The sequence below is a fragment of the Anabrus simplex genome, chromosome 2, assembly GCF_040414725.1.
Source record: "Anabrus simplex isolate iqAnaSimp1 chromosome 2, ASM4041472v1, whole genome shotgun sequence".
NCBI classification, from domain to species: domain Eukaryota; kingdom Metazoa; phylum Arthropoda; class Insecta; order Orthoptera; family Tettigoniidae; genus Anabrus; species Anabrus simplex.
In genome coordinates, this window is record NC_090266.1 from 953395929 (window position 1) to 953408384 (window position 12456).

General features: G+C 48.8%; 11 non-coding genes across 11 annotated transcripts; all 11 read left to right on the plus strand.

The window, feature by feature from the left end:
* The first annotated feature begins 964 nt into the window (after window positions 1-964).
* TRNAF-GAA (transfer RNA phenylalanine (anticodon GAA)) lies at window positions 965-1037 on the plus strand. The gene has a single exon. It is a non-coding gene; the product is annotated as a tRNA-Phe (tRNA).
* Window positions 1038-2005: 968 nt separating this feature from the next.
* Window positions 2006-2078, plus strand: TRNAF-GAA (transfer RNA phenylalanine (anticodon GAA)). Its single transcript has one exon. It is a non-coding gene; the product is annotated as a tRNA-Phe (tRNA).
* A 959-nt stretch (window positions 2079-3037) lies between these two features.
* Window positions 3038-3110, plus strand: TRNAF-GAA (transfer RNA phenylalanine (anticodon GAA)). Its single transcript has one exon. It is a non-coding gene; the product is annotated as a tRNA-Phe (tRNA).
* A 968-nt stretch (window positions 3111-4078) lies between these two features.
* On the plus strand, window positions 4079-4151 carry TRNAF-GAA (transfer RNA phenylalanine (anticodon GAA)). The gene has a single exon. It is a non-coding gene; the product is annotated as a tRNA-Phe (tRNA).
* Window positions 4152-5119: 968 nt separating this feature from the next.
* TRNAF-GAA (transfer RNA phenylalanine (anticodon GAA)) lies at window positions 5120-5192 on the plus strand. The gene has a single exon. It is a non-coding gene; the product is annotated as a tRNA-Phe (tRNA).
* A 969-nt stretch (window positions 5193-6161) lies between these two features.
* On the plus strand, window positions 6162-6234 carry TRNAF-AAA (transfer RNA phenylalanine (anticodon GAA)). The gene has a single exon. It is a non-coding gene; the product is annotated as a tRNA-Phe (tRNA).
* Window positions 6235-7199: 965 nt separating this feature from the next.
* Window positions 7200-7272, plus strand: TRNAF-GAA (transfer RNA phenylalanine (anticodon GAA)). Its single transcript has one exon. It is a non-coding gene; the product is annotated as a tRNA-Phe (tRNA).
* Window positions 7273-8239: 967 nt separating this feature from the next.
* TRNAF-GAA (transfer RNA phenylalanine (anticodon GAA)) lies at window positions 8240-8312 on the plus strand. The gene has a single exon. It is a non-coding gene; the product is annotated as a tRNA-Phe (tRNA).
* Window positions 8313-9435: 1123 nt separating this feature from the next.
* TRNAF-GAA (transfer RNA phenylalanine (anticodon GAA)) lies at window positions 9436-9508 on the plus strand. The gene has a single exon. It is a non-coding gene; the product is annotated as a tRNA-Phe (tRNA).
* A 969-nt stretch (window positions 9509-10477) lies between these two features.
* On the plus strand, window positions 10478-10550 carry TRNAF-AAA (transfer RNA phenylalanine (anticodon GAA)). Its single transcript has one exon. It is a non-coding gene; the product is annotated as a tRNA-Phe (tRNA).
* A 966-nt stretch (window positions 10551-11516) lies between these two features.
* On the plus strand, window positions 11517-11589 carry TRNAF-GAA (transfer RNA phenylalanine (anticodon GAA)). The gene has a single exon. It is a non-coding gene; the product is annotated as a tRNA-Phe (tRNA).
* Window positions 11590-12456: the final 867 nt, after the last annotated feature.

Here is a 12456-nt window from a genome sequence, read left to right on the forward strand (position 1 = left end):
TTTTAAGTCTGCTCTTAATGTACACAATTCACAGTCTACGCCTGTAATTTGGTTGGAGTTTCAGGTGAAAGATATTCTCCTCTTGGGAATATGGCTTCGTAGACATACAACACAGCTCACTACCAACCACCACAGTAAAACGCAATAATCGTAGTGAATACATCCTTCCACATAGGGTTAGAATCATCAAAGGCATCCGGCCTTAGAAATGATCCAAATCCCCATTATGTGCTAACCTGAGTAAAGTGGGCAAAATGCCATGGAGAAGAAGAGAAAGGAGAATTGGAGCGTGGAAACTGGTAGATAAGCAAGTTCAGGAGAAATTAGTGGAGGGTCCAATACTGTTCCAAGGACACATACAGGAGATATTGATGAGGAAGGGCAGAATTTGACTGCATTTATTTGCAGCGTAGAAAGAGCACAACGTCCGCCTCTGTGGTGTAGTGGTTAGTGTGATTGGCTGCCACCGCCGGAGGCCCGGGCTCGATTCTAGGCACCCGAGATGGTACCTAACTTAAGGCCACGGCCGATTCCTTCCCTCTTCCCTTCCAATCTTCCCATCCCCCCGCAAGGCCCCTGTTCAGCATAGCAGGTGAGGCCGCCTGGGCGAGGTGCTGGTCATCCTCCCCAGTTGTATCCCCGACCCAGAGTCTGAAGCTCCAGGACACTGCCCTTGAGGCGGTAGAGGTAGGATCCCTCGCTGAGTCCGAGGGAAAAACCGACCCTGGAGGGTAAACAGATTAAGAAAGAAAGAAAAATATTCTAGATGAAGACCTACGTTAATGTCCCCCCGCCCCCTCTCGCTCCACACTGAAATCCTGGTTACGCTACTGCAGTCCCATCTCTACCGTCTCAACGATTACGTCACTGACTTGGCTAGCGAAACACCTCCCCATGCTTCAATAGCCGTAAGCATTCTTCAAATCTGTAAATATTACAACTATCAGTTGGGATTACGCCTGTAGCCGAAGTAGCTCAGTTCCGAGAGCGTTAGACTGAAGATCTAAAGGTCCCTGGTTCGATCCCGGGTTTCGGCAATGTTTTTCAGTCTGCTCTTAATGTATACAATTCACAGTCTACGCCTGTAATTTGGTTGGAGGTTGAGGTGAAAGATATTTTCCTCTTGGGAATATGGCTTCGTAGACATACAACACAGCTCACTACCAACCACCACAGTAAAACGCAATAATCGTAGTGAATACATCCTTCCACATAGGGTTAGAATCATCAAAGGCATCCGGCCTTAGAAATGAACCAAACACCCATTATGTGCTAACCGGAGTAAAGTGGGGAAAATGCCATGGAGAAGAAGAGAAAGGAGAATTAGAGAGTGGAAACTGGTAGATATGCAAGTTCAGGAGAAATTAGTGGAGGGTCCAATACTGTTCCAAGGACACATACAGGAGATATTGATGAGGAATGGCAGAATTTGACTGCATTTATTTGCAGCGTAGAAAGACCACAACTTCCGCCGCTGTGGTGTAGTGTTTAGTGTGATTGGCTGCCACCGCCGGAGGCCCGGGCTCGATTCTAGGCACCCGAGATCGTACCTAACTTAAGGCCACGGCCGATTCCTTCCCTCTTCCCTTCCAATCTTCCCATCCCCCCGCAAGGCCCCTGTTCAGCATAGCAGGTGAGGCCGCCTGGGCGAGGTACTGGTCATCCTCCCCGGTTGTATCCCCGACCCAGAGTCTGAAGCTCCAGGACACTGCCCTTGAGGCGGTAGAGGTAGGATCCCTCGCTGAGTCCGAGGGAAAAACCGACCCTGGAGGGTAAACAGATTAAGAAAGGAAGAAAAATATTCTAGATGAAGACCTACGTTAATGTCCCCCCGCCCCCTCCCGCTCCACACTGAAATACTGGTTACGCTACTGCAGTCCCATCTCTACCGTCTCAACGATTACGTCACCGACTTGGCTAGCGAAACACCTCCCCATGCTTCAATAGCCGTAAGCATTCTTCAAATCTGTAAATATTACAACTATCAGTTGGGATTACGCCTGTAGCCGAAGTAGCTCAGTTGGGATAGCGTTAGACTGAAGATCTAAAGGTCCCTGGTTCGATCCCGGGTTTCGGCAATGTTTTTCAGTCTGCTCTTAATGTATACAATTCACAGTCTACGCCTGTAATTTGGTTGGAGTTTGAGGTGAAAGATATTTTCCTCTTGGGAATATGGCTTCGTAGACATACAACACAGCTCACTACCAACCACCACAGTAAAACGCAATAATCGTAGTGAATACATCCTTCCACATAGGGTTAGAATCATCAAAGGCATCCGGCCTTAGAAATGAACCAAATCCCCATTATGTGCTAACCTGAGTAAAGTGGGGAAAATGCCATGGAGAAGAAGAGAAAGGAGAATTAGAGAGTGGAAACTGGTAGATAAGCAAGTTCAGGAGAAATTAGTGGAGGGTCCTCCAAGGACACATACAGGAGATATTGATGAGGAATGGCAGAATTTGACTGCATTTATTTGCAGCGTAGAAAGAGCACAACGTCCGCCGCTGTGGTGTAGTGTTTAGTGTGATTGGCTGCCACCGCCGGAGGCCCGGGCTCGATTCTAGGCACCCGAGATGGTACCTAACTTAAGGCCACGGCCGATTCCTTCCCTCTTCCCTTCCAATCTTCCCATCCCCCCGCAAGGCCCCTGTTCAGCATAGCAGGTGAGGCCGCCTGGGCGAGGTACTGGTCATCCTCCCCGGTTGTATCCCCGACCCAGAGTCTGAAGCTCCAGGACACTGCCCGTGAGGCGGTAGAGGTAGGATCCCTCGCTGAGTCCGAGGGAAAAACCGACCCTGGATAGTAAACAGATTAAAAAGGAAGAAAAATATTCTAGATGAAGACCTACGTTAATGTCCCCCCGCCCCCTCCCGCTCCACACTGAAATATTGTTTACGCTACAGCAGTCCCTTCTCTACCGTCTCAACGATTACGTCACCGACTTGGCTAGCGAAACACCTCTCCATGCTTCAATAGCCGTAAGCATTCTTCAAATCTGTAAATATTACAACTATCAGTTGGGATTACGCCTGTAGCCGAAGTAGCTCAGTTGGGAGAGCGTTAGACTGAAGATCTAAAGGTCCCTGGTTCGATCCCGGGTTTAGGCAATGTTTTTCAGTCTGCTCTTAATGTATACAATTCACAGTCTACGCCTGTAATTTGGTTGGAGTTTCAGGTGAAAGATATTCTCCTCTTGGGAATATGGCTTCGTAGACATACAACACAGCTCACTACCAACCACCACAGTAAAACGCAATAATCGTAGTGAATACATCGTTCCACATAGGGTTAGAATCATCAAAGGCATCCGGCCTTAGAAATGAACCAAATCCCCATTATGTGCTAACCTGAGTAAAGGGGGGAAAATGCCATGGAGAAGAAGAGAAAGGAGAATTAGAGAGTGGAAACTGGTAGATAAGCAAGTTCAGGAGAAATTAGTGGAGGGTCCAATACTGTTCCAAGGACACATACAGGAGATATTGATGAGGAATGGCAGAATTTGACTGCATTTATTTGCAGCGTAGAAAGAGCACAACGTCCGCCTCTGTGGTGTAGTGGTTAGTGTGATTGGCTGCCACCGCCGGAGGCCCGGGCTCGATTCTAGGCACCCGAGATGGTACCTAACTTAAGGCCACGGCCGATTCCTTCCCTCTTCCCTTCCAATCTTCCCATCCCCCCACAAGTCCCCTGTTCAGCATAGCAGGTGAGGCCGCCTGGGCGAGGTACTGGTCATTATACCCAGTTGTATCCCCGACCCAGAGTCTGAAGCTCCAGGACACTGCCCTTGAGGCGTTAGAGGTAGGATCCCTCGCTGAGTCCGAGGGAAAAACCGACCCTGGAGGGTAAACAGATTAAGAGAGAAAGAAATATATTCTAGATGAAGACCTACGTTAATGTCCCCCCGCCCCCTCCCGCTCCACACTGAAATCCTGGTTACGCTACTGCAGTCCCATCTCTACCGTCTCAACGATTACGTCACTGACTTGGCTAGCGAAACACCTCCCCATGCTTCAATAGCCGTAAGCATTCTTCAAATCTGTAAATATTACAACTATCAGTTGGGATTACGCCTGTAGCCGAAGTAGCTCAGTTGGGAGAGCGTTAGACTGAAGATCTAAAGGTCCCTGGTTCGATCCCGGGTTTCGGCAATGTTTTTCAGTCTGCTCTTAATGTATACAATTCACAGTCTACGCCTGTAATTTGGTTGGAGTTTCAGGTGAAAGATATTCTCCTCTTGGGAATATGGCTTCGTAGACATACAACACAGCTCACTACCAACCACCACAGTAAAACGCAATAATCGTAGTGAATACATCCTTCCATATATGGTTAGAATCATCAAAGGCATCCGGCCTTAGAAATGAACCAAATCCCCATTATGTGCTAACCTGAGTAAAGTGGGGAAAATGCCATGGAGAAGAAGAGAAAGGAGAATTAGAGAGTGGAAACTGTTAGATATGCAAGTTCAGGAGAAATTAGTGGAGGGTCCAATACTGTCCCAAGGACACATACAGGAGATATTGATGAGGAATGGCAGAATTTGGCTGCATTAATTTGCAGCGTAGAAGGAGCACAACGTCCGCCTCTATGGTGTAGTGGTTAGTGTGATTGGCTGCCACCGCCAGAGACCCGGGCTCGATTCTATGCACCCGAGATGGTACCTAACTTAAGGCCACGGCCGATTCCTTCCCTCTTCCCTTCCAATCTTCCCATCCCCCCGCAAGGCCCCTGTTCAGCATAGCAGGTGAGGCCTCCTGGGCGAGGTGCTGGTCATCCTCCCCAGTTGTATCCCCGACCCAGAGTCTGAAGCTCCAGGACACTGCCCTTGAGGCGGTAGAGGTAGGATACCTCGCTGAGTCCGAGGGAAAAACCGACCCTGGAGGGTAAACTCCTTAAGAAAGAAAGAAAAATATTCTAGATGAAGACCTACGTTAATGTCCCCCCGCCCCCTCCCGCTCCACACTGATATCCTGGTTACGCTACTGCAGTCCCATCTCTACCGTCTCAACGATTACGTCACCGACTTGGCTAGCGAAACACCTCCCCATGCTTCAATAGCCGTAAGCATTCTTCAAATCTGTAAATATTACAACTATCAGTTGGGATTACGCCTGTAGCCGACGTAGCTCAGTTGGGAGAGTGTTAGACTGAAGATCTAAAGGTCCCTGGTTCGATCGCGGGTTTCGGCAATGTTTTTCAGTCTGCTCTTAATGTATACAATTCACAGTCTACGCCTGTAATTTGGTTGGAGTTTCAGGTGAAAGATATTCTCCTCTTGGGAATATGGCTTGGTAGACATACAACACAGCTCACTACCAACCACCACATTAAAACGCAATAATCGTAGTGAATACATCCTTCCACATAGGGTTAGAATCATAAAAAGGCATCCGGCCTTAGAAATGAACCAAATCCCCATTATGTGCTAACCTGAGTAAAGTGGGGAAAATGCCATGGAGAAGAAGAGAAAGGAGAATTAGAGAGTGGAAACTGGTAGATATGCAAGTTCAGGAGAAATTAGTGGAGGGTCCAATACTGTTCCAAGGACACATACAGGAGATATTGATGAGGAATGGCAGAATTTGACACCATTTATTTGCAGCGTAGAAAGAGCACAACGTCCGCCGCTGTGGTGTAGTGTTTAGTGTGATTGGCTGCCACCGCCGGAGGCCCGGGCTCGATTCTAGGCACCCGAGATGGTACCTAACTTAAGGCCACGGCCGATTCCTTCCCTCTTCCCTTCCAATCTTCCCATCCCCCCGCAAGGCCCCTGTTCAGCATAGCAGGTGAGGCCGCCTGGGCGAGGTACTGGTCATCCTCCCCAGTTGTATCCCCGACCCAGAGTCTGAAGCTCCAGGACACTGCCCTTGAGGCGGTAGAGGTAGGATCCCTCGCTGAGTCCGAGGGAAAAACCGACCCTGGAGGGTAAACAGATTAAGAAAGAAAGAAAAATATTCTAGATGAAGACCTACGTTAATGTCCCCCCGCCCCATCTCGCTCCACACTGAAATCCTGGTTACGCTACTGCAGTCCCATCTCTACCGTCTCAACGATTACGTCACCGACTTGGCTAGCGAAACACTTCCCCGTGCTTCAATAGCCGTAAGCATTTTTCAAATCTGTAAATATTACAACTATCAGTTGGGATTACGCCTGTAGCCGAAGTAGCTCAGTTGGGAGAGCGTTAGACTAAAGATCTAAAGGTCCCTGGTTCGAATCCGGGTTTCGGCAATCTTTTCCGCCTGCTCTTAATGTATACAATTCACAGTCTACGCCTGTAATTTGGTTGGAGTTTCAGGTGAAAGATATTCTCCTCCTGGGAATATGGCTTCGTAGACATACAACACAGCTCACTACCAACCACCACAGTAAAACGCAATAATCGTAGTGAATACATCCTTCCACATAGGGTTAGAATCATCAAAGGCATCCGGCCTTAGAAATGAACCAAATCCCCATTATGTGCTAACCTGAGTAAAGTGGGGAAAATGCCATGGAGAAGAAGAGAAAGGAGAATTAGAGAGTGCAAACTGGTAGATAAGCAAGTTCAGGAGGAGTTAGTGGAGGGTCCTCCAAGGACACATACAGGAGATATTGATGAGGAATGGCAGAATTTGACTGCATTTATTTGCAGCGTAGAAAGAGCACAACGTCCACCTCTGTGGTGTAGTGGTTAGTGTGATTGGCTGCCACCGCCGGAGGCCCGGGCTCGATTCTAGGCACCCGAGATGGTACCTAACTTAAGGCCACGGCCGATTCCTTCCCTCTTCCGTTCCAATCTTCCCATCCCCCCGCAAGGTCCCTGTTCAGCATAGCAGGTGAGGCCGCCTGGGCGAGGTGCTGGTCATCCTCCCCAGTTGTATCCCCGACCCAGAGTCTGAAGCTCCAGGACACTGCCCTTGAGGCGGTAGAGGTAGGATCCCTCGCTGAGTCCGTGGGAAAAACCGACCCTGGAGGGTAAACAGATTAAGAAAGAAAGAAAAATATTCTAGATGAAGACCTGCGTTAAAGTCCCCCAGCCCCCCCCCCCCCCCGCTCCACACTGAAATCCTGGTTACGCTACTGCAGTCCCATCTCTACCGTCTCAACGATTACGTCACCGACTTGGCTAGCGAAACACCTCCCCATGCTTCAATAGCCGTAAGCATTCTTCAAATCTGTAAATATTACAACTATCAGTTGGGATTACGCCTGTAGCCGAAGTAGCTCAGTTGGGACAGCGTTAGACTGAAGATCTAAAGGTCCCTGGTTCGATCCCGTGTTTCGGCAATGTTTTTCAGTCTGCTCTTAATGTATACAATTCACAGTCTACGCCTGTAATTTGGTTGGAGTTTGAGGTGAAAGATATTTTCCTCTTGGGAATATGGCTTCGTAGACATACAACACAGCTCACTACCAACCACCACAGTAAAACGCAATAATCGTAGTGAATACATCCTTCCACATAGGGTTAGAATCATCAAAGGCATCCGGCCTTAGAAATGAACCAAATCCCCATTATGTGCTAACCTGAGTAAAGTGGGGAAAATGCCATGGAGAAGAAGAGAAAGGAGAATTAGAGAGTGGAAACTGGTAGATAAGCAAGTTCAGGAGAAATTACTGGAGGGTCCAATACAGTTCCAAGGACACATACAGGAGATATTGATGAGGAATGGCAGAATTTGACTGCATTTATTTGCAGCGTAGAAAGAGCACAACGTCCGCCTCTGTGGTGTAGTGGTTAGTGTGATTGGCTGCCACAGCCGGAGGCCCGGGCTCGATTCTAGTCACCCGAGATGGTACCTAACTTAAGGCCACGGCCGATTCCTTCCCTCTTCCCTTCCAATCTTCCCATCCCCCCGCAAGGCCCCTGTTCAGCATAGCAGGTGAGGCCGCCTGGGCGAGGTGCTGGTCATCCTCCCCTGTTGTATCCACGACCCAGAGTCTGAAGCTCCAGGACACTGCCCTTGAGGCGGTAGAGGTAGGATCCCTCGCTGAGTCCGAGGGAAAAACCGACCCTGGAGGGTAAACAGATTAAGAAAGAAAGAAAAATATTCTAGATGAAGACCTACGTTAATGTCCCCCCGCTCCATCTCGCTCCACACTGAAATCCTGGTTACGCTACTGCAGTCCCATCTCTACCGTCTCAACGATTACGTCACCGACTTGGCTAGCGAAACACTTCCCCGTGCTTCAATAGCCGTAAGCATTTTTCAAATCTGTAAATATTAAACTATCAGTTGGGATTGCGCCTGTAGCCGAAGTAGCTCAGTTGGGAGAGCGTTAGACTGAAGATCTAAAGGTCCCTGGTTCGATCCCGGGTTTCGGCAATCTTTTCCGTCTGCTCTTAATGTATACAATTCACAGTCTACGCCTGTAATTTGGTTGGAGTTTCAGGTGAAACTGGTAGATAAGCAAGTTCAGGAGAAATTACTGGAGGGTCCAATACTGTTCCAAGGACACATACAGGAGATATTGATGAGGAATGGCAGAATTTGACTGCATTTATTTGCAGCGTAGAAAGAGCACAACGTCCGCCTCTGTGGTGTAGTGGTTAGTGTGATTGCCTGCCACAGCCCTTGGGAATATGGCTTCGTAGACATACAACACAGCTCACTACCAACCACCACAGTAAAACGCAATAATCGTAGTGAATACATCCTTCCACATAGGGTTAGAATCATCAAAGGCATCCGGCCTTAGAAATGAACCAAATCCCCATTATGTGCTAACCTGAGTAAATTGGGGAAAATGCCATGGAGAAGAAGAGAAAGGAGAATTAGAGAGTGGAAACTGGTAGATAAGCAAGTTCAGGAGAAATTAGTGGAGGGTCCTCCAAGGACACATACAGGAGATATTGATGAGGAATGGCAGAATTTGACTGCATTTATTTGCAGCGTAGAAAGAGCACAACGTCCACCTCTGTGGTGTAGTGGTTAGTGTGATTGGCTGCCACCGCCGGAGGCCCGGGCTCGATTCTAGGCACCCGAGATGGTACCTAACTTAAGGCCACGGCCGATTCCTTCCCTCTTCCCTTCCAATCTTCCCATCCCCCCGCAAGGCCCCTGTTCAGCATAGCAGGTGAGGCCGCCTGGGCGAGGTGCTGGTCATCCTCCCCAGTTGTATCCCCGACCCAGAGTCTGAAGCTCCAGGACACTGCCCTTGAGGCGGTAGAGGTAGGATCCCTCGCTGAGTCCGAGGGAAAAACCGACCCTGGAGGGTAAACAGATTAAGAAAGAAAGAAAAATATTCTAGATGAAGACCTACGTTAATGTCCCCCAGCCCCCTCTCGCTCCACACTGAAATCCTGGTTACGCTACTGCAGTCCCATCTCTACCGTATCAACGATTACGTCACCGACTTGGCTAGCGAAACACCTCCCCATGCTTCAATAGCCGTAAGCATTCTTCAAATCTGTAAATATTACAACTATCAGTTGGGATTACGCCTGTAGCCGAAGTAGCTCAGTTGGGAGAGCGTTAGACTGAAGATCTAAAGATCCCTGGTTCGATCCCGGGTTTCGGCGATGTTTTTCAGTCTGCTCTTAATGTACACAATTCACAGTCTACGCCTGTAATTTGGTTGGAGTTTCAGGTGAAAGATATTCTCCTCTTGGGAATATGGCTTCGTAGACATACAACACAGCTCACTACCAACCACCACAGTAAAACGCAATAATCGTAGTGAATACATCCTTCCACATAGGGTTAGAATCATCAAAGGCATCCGGCCTTAGAAATGATCCAAATCCCCATTATGTGCTAACCTGAGTAAAGTGGGCAAAATGCCATGGAGAAGAAGAGAAAGGAGAATTGGAGCGTGGAAACTGGTAGATAAGCAAGTTCAGGAGAAATTAGTGGAGGGTCCAATACTGTTCCAAGGACACATACAGGAGATATTGATGAGGAATGGCAGAATTTGACTGCATTTATTTGCAGCGTAGAAAGAGCACAACGTCCCCCTCTGTGGTGTAGTGGTTAGTGTGATTGGCTGCCATCGCCGGAGGCCCGGGCTCGATTCTAGGCACCCGAGATTGTACCTAACTTAAGGCCACGGCCGATTCCTTCCCTCTTCCCTTCCAATCTTCCCATACCCCCACAAGGCCCCTGTTCAGCATAGCAGGTGAGGCCGCCTGGGCGAGGTACTGGTCATCCTCCCCAGTTGTATCCCCGACCCAGAGTCTGAAGCTCCAGGACACTGCCCTTGAGGCGGTAGAGGTAGGATCCCTCGCTGAGTCCGAGGGAAAAACCGACCCTGGAGGGTAAACAGATTAAGAAGAGAAAGAAAAATATTCTAGATGAAGACCTACGTTAATGTCCCCCCGCCCCATCTCGCTCCACACTGAAATCCTGGTTACGCTACTGCAGTCCCATCTCTACCGTCTCAACGATTACGTCATCGACTTGGCTAGCGAAACACTTCCCCGTGCTTCAATAGCCGTAAGCATTTTTCAAATCTGTAAATATTACAACTATCAGTTGGGATTACGCCTGTAGCCGAAGTAGCTCAGTTGGGAGAGCGTTAGACTAAAGATCTAAAGGTCCCTGGTTCGAATCCGGGTTTCGGCAATCTTTTCCGTCTGCTCTTAATGTATACAATTCACAGTCTACGCCTGTAATTTGGTTGGAGTTTCAGGTGAAAGATATTCTCCTCCTGGGAAAATGGCTTCGTAGACATACAACACAGCTCACTACCAACCACCACAGTAAAACGCAATAATCGTAGTGAATACATCCTTCCACATAGGGTTAGAATCATCAAAGGCATCCGGCCTTAGAAATGAACCAAATCCCCATTATGTGCTAACCTGAGTAAAGTGGGGAAAATGCCATGGAGAAGAAGAGAAAGGAGAATTAGAGAGTGGAAACTGGTAGATAAGCAAGTTCAGGAGGAGTTAGTGGAGGGTCTTCCAAGGACACATACAGGAGATATTGATGAGGAATGGCAGAATTTGACTGCATTTATTTGCAGCGTAGAAAGAGCACAACGTCCACCTCTGTGGTGTAGTGGTTAGTGTGATTGGCTGCCACCGCCGGAGGCCCGGGCTCGATTCTAGGCACCCGAGATGGTACCTAACTTAAGGCCACGGCCGATTCCTTCCCTCTTCCGTTCCAATCTTCCCATCCCCCCGCAAGGTCCCTGTTCAGCATAGCAGGTGAGGCTGCCTGGGCGAGGTGCTGGTCATCCTCCCCAGTTGTATCCCCGACCCAGAGTCTGAAGCTCCAGGACACTGCCCTTGAGGCGGTAGAGGTAGGATCCCTCGCTGAGTCCGAGGGAAAAACCGACCCTGGAGGGTAAACAGATTAAGAAAGAAAGAAAAATATTCTAGATGAAGACCTGCGTTAATGTCCCCCAGCCCCCCCCCCCCCCCCGCTCCACACTGAAATCCTGGTTACGCTACTGCAGTCCCATCTCTACCGTCTCAACGATTACGTCACCGACTTGGCTAGCGAAACACCTCCCCATGCTTCAATAGCCGTAAGCATTCTTCAAATCTGTAAATATTACAACTATCAGTTGGGATTACGCCTGTAGCCGAAGTAGCTCAGTTGGGACAGCGTTAGACTGAAGATCTAAAGGTCCCTGGTTCGATCCCGGGTTTCGGCGATGTTTTTAAGTCTGCTCTTAATGTACACAATTCACAGTCTACGCCTGTAATTTGGTTGGAGTTTCAGGTGAAAGATATTCTCCTCTTGGGAATATGGCTTCGTAGACATACAACACAGCTCACTACCAACCACCACAGTAAAACGCAGTAATCGTAGTGAATACATCCTTCCACATAGGGTTAGAATCATCAAAGGCATCCGGCCTTAGAAATGATCCAAATCCCCATTATGTGCTAACCTGAGTAAAGTGGGCAAAATGCCATGGAGAAGAAGAGAAAGGAGAATTGGAGCGTGGAAACTGGTAGATAAGCAAGTTCAGGAGAAATTAGTGGAGGGTCCAATACTGTTCCAAGGACACATACAGGAGATATTGATGAGGAAGGGCAGAATTTGACTGCATTTATTTGCAGCGTAGAAAGAGCACAACGTCCGCCTCTGTGGTGTAGTGGTTAGTGTGATTGGCTGCCACCGCCGGAGGCCCGGGCTCGATTCTAGGCACCCGAGATCGTACCTAACTTAAGGCCACGGCCGATTCCTTCCCTCTTCCCTTCCAATCTTCCCATCCCCCCACAAGGCCCCTGTTCAGCATAGCAGGTGAGGCCGCCTGGGCGAGGTACTGGTCATCCTCCCCAGTTGTATCCCCGACCCAGAGTCTGAAGCTCCAGGACACTGCCCTTGAGGCGGTAGAGGTAGGATCCCTCGCTGAGTCCGAGGGAAAAACCGACCCTGGAGGGTAAACAGATTAAGAAAGAAAGAAAAATATTCTAGATGAAGACCTACGTTAATGTCCCCCCGCCCCCTCTCGCTCCACACTGAAATCCTGGTTACGCTACTGCAGTCCCATCTCTACCGTCTCAACGATTAC